The sequence below is a fragment of the Notamacropus eugenii genome, chromosome 2, assembly GCF_028372415.1.
Source record: "Notamacropus eugenii isolate mMacEug1 chromosome 2, mMacEug1.pri_v2, whole genome shotgun sequence".
NCBI lineage: Eukaryota > Metazoa > Chordata > Mammalia > Diprotodontia > Macropodidae > Notamacropus > Notamacropus eugenii.
Window position 1 is genome coordinate 424,502,772 of NC_092873.1, and position 3,225 is coordinate 424,505,996.

Sequence of the window (3,225 nt, forward strand, 5' to 3'; positions counted from 1 at the left end):
TTCAAAATCCTTTTTGAGCTCTTCCATGGCCTGAGACCATTGAATATTTATTTTGGATGTTTGGGATACAGAAGGCTTGACTTTTATGTCTTCCCCTGATGGTAAGCCTTGTTCTTCCTCATCTGAGAAGATGGGAGGAGATATCTGTTCACCAAAAAAGTAACCTTGCATGGTCTTATTTCTTTCCCTTTTTTGGACATTTTCCCAACCAGTTACTTGACTTTTGGGTCCTTTGTCAAGAGTAGGGTATACTCTGGGAATCTGTAAGATCTCACTTCCTCCAAGGTGGCACAATCAAGCATGTATACTGGTCTGGGAGAAGTATGGGTTTTTTGTGCCCAGAATCTTAGCAGTTTCCTCTCCACAGCCACCTGGCCTCCAGTTCTGCCAAACCAGCACTGGGGGTCTGGGATTCAGTCAAGCTATGGGGACAGGGCCGCCATTCAGTGTGAGACAAAGACCAGCTCCCTCAGGGCCTCTACACAGGGCTGAGGTAATAGTTAGCTCCTCAGTGCCCCCAGGGGTTTTAGGTTCCAACAATGGATATGGGCTGCTGTAGGGGCTGAGGTGGGCCTCTGCAGCCACTGCCTGAGGCCAGAGCTATGGGAAGGCCCTTCTCCCTTACTGGCCAGCTGAAAAAACCCCATCACTGGCTTTGGGCACCTGTGGGTTGAGGGATCTGCGAACCTGCTGCTACTGGGACTGGGGATTCTGAGATTGGAGATTCTGTCCCCAGGGCTGTTCATGAGCCACGCTGCATGGCCAAGGCTGGGCTGGACTCTGCCCCATGTCCGGTGCAACAGATATTTCCCATAGGCCTTTCAGGTCACCCTGGGCTGGAAATCTCCTCCACTCTGTTGTTCTCCACTTCTGCTGCTCCAAAATTTGTTGAGAGTCCCTCTCTACAGGTATTTTATGGGCTGTGTGGGGAGAGCCTGCCTTTGTGTGTCTTTCTACTCCACCATCTTGGCTCCACCCTGGAACTCAAAATTTTAAAAAGTGAATGGTAAAAATTGTTTTGATATGTAATTGGGAGGAAATAAAATATGAAATAAATATAAAAAATAAAATTTTGTAAAAAGGGAAAAAAAATCACTGTTTTGGATTCTCTTCTTATGGATTGTCCTTCACTTTTATACATTTGAATTCCCAATTGGGAATTCTCTCTTATTTTTCTTCAGTAAGACTTGCCATCATGAATTCAAGGTTTTTTATCCTGCCATTCCCCCCCCCACCCCATGAACATTTCCCCCTCTATTATTAAATTCTGCTTTCACAATTCTTACTTCTCTTTTAAACCATTCAGGAACATCCTTGTGGTTTTATGGGAAGAAAGGGGAATCCATGCCATAGGCTGTTTATCTCATCAGGCTCATTGGGTATTGATTAAGTTTTCCTCATTTATGTTTCAGTATGTATTTATTTATAGATGTATTTATTTCAGTATTTATTCATAGATGTCTGTAATCTTTTTGCTGATCTGGAAGCCATATTCTCTTTTCTTATGCATATCTTCCACATTAATTTATATACTTATTATTAAGGTTTTTAACTGAGTTTTCTTACTCCTGAGATATTTGATAATTTCAGTCTTTTTTCCCTTCTGCTTCTCTATCACTCCCTTTCAGTCTCCTTTTACTTTGATGGTATTTTCCCTGGGAGCTAAACCTCAAAGCTGTCCTAACCTCCTCCCATTCCCACTTCACTGGCCATTGTCTCACCCCAGTGACTTCTCCAGGGACAGAATTGGCCTCATTTTGGTGCTGGGCTTTTTTCCTCAGTTCTAGTGACAGCCACACAGCCATAGACGTATGTCTTGCCCCAGATCCCTCTGTCTCTCAGTTCTCTAGCCGAGCTCTGTTACAGCACAAAATGCTGCCATGCTGCTAACCCATCCAAGGCAGGTTTCTGCCTTTTGGTTGTCTGTGGCACTTGAAGGAGGGAGAGATAGAACTGAATTCTGTTGCAGGTCTATGGCTCAGCATGTACAGCCCTGCCACAGCATGGTGGGCAGTGGAGGAGGGGATGCTGAGTGAGAAAGTTAGTTGTTAGGGATTTGCCTTCCCTGGTGTTAGTTCATTTGGGTTTTGCCTCATTTGGATTATTGGTGTCCTAGAGCATGAAGACAGTTGAATTTGCTTTATCTCTTGCACGTAATTCTTGTGTTGAAAAAGTTTGAGAAGTTTTGAAGCTCAAAGAAAATGTCTAGTCATTCATCTTGGTGGCCAAATGCCCTAGACCCTCCTATTTATTTTTTATATGCCTAGTGGATCATAGATTTAGAGCACAAAATTACCTTAGAAGTCATTTGGGAGTGGCAGAAAATCTTCAATTTACAAATGAGGATCTTAGGTTAAGCAAATTGCCCAAGGATGTATGGGTAGAAAGTGGAGGAATCAGGATTAGGATCCAACTCCTTTAATACCATCCAGCATTCTTTCCATTGTACCATGCTTTCTCTTCTCTTATGTATGGATATGATGTTTCCCCCAATAAAATATAAGCTCATTAAAGGCACAGAGTATTTTATTTTTGACCTTTGTGTTTCCAGTCACTTAGTGCAATGCCTGGAATCTAGAAGATTCTTAATATTATACCAATTGATTGTTGGAGCACTATTTGGAACCACATAGCTCTACCAGCAGCTATGATGCACATTCATGGAAGGCAAGCTCTTTGTAATATTGGTCTCAACAAGATATCAATAGGAAGGTACATCATTCAAGCTGAATATTTGATTTTTCAAGTTGAATAATAATTGAATTCAATGACAAAAATTTATGAAGAATCTACTCTGTCCCAAGCAGGCTGCTATGATAGAGTCTACAAACATCACAATTGAGACCCACTGAGACCCACAAATTAATTGCTTGTAGCATTTGCTAACTCTCCAATGCTTCTCTCTAGAGGCTCTGCTTCCAGATTCTCCTCTTCCTTCAACAATGGCCAAAATGATCACCCCCACTGAAAAATAGAGATGCATTGAATCTATGATAGTTGTTTTCCAGAAGTATGATGGCCAGGACAAGACTAACTCCCCAAACACCCTCTCCAAGATTGAGTTCCTGACCTTCCTGAATACAGACCTGGCCTCCTTATTATTAATGAATTTGAGGTGTTCCTTCATATGGTTATTAGTAGTTTGCAATTCTTTTGAAAAATGTTTGTTTGTATCCTTTGACCAGTGATTTTGGGGGGGAATGGCTTCACAATATAGTTTTTTAA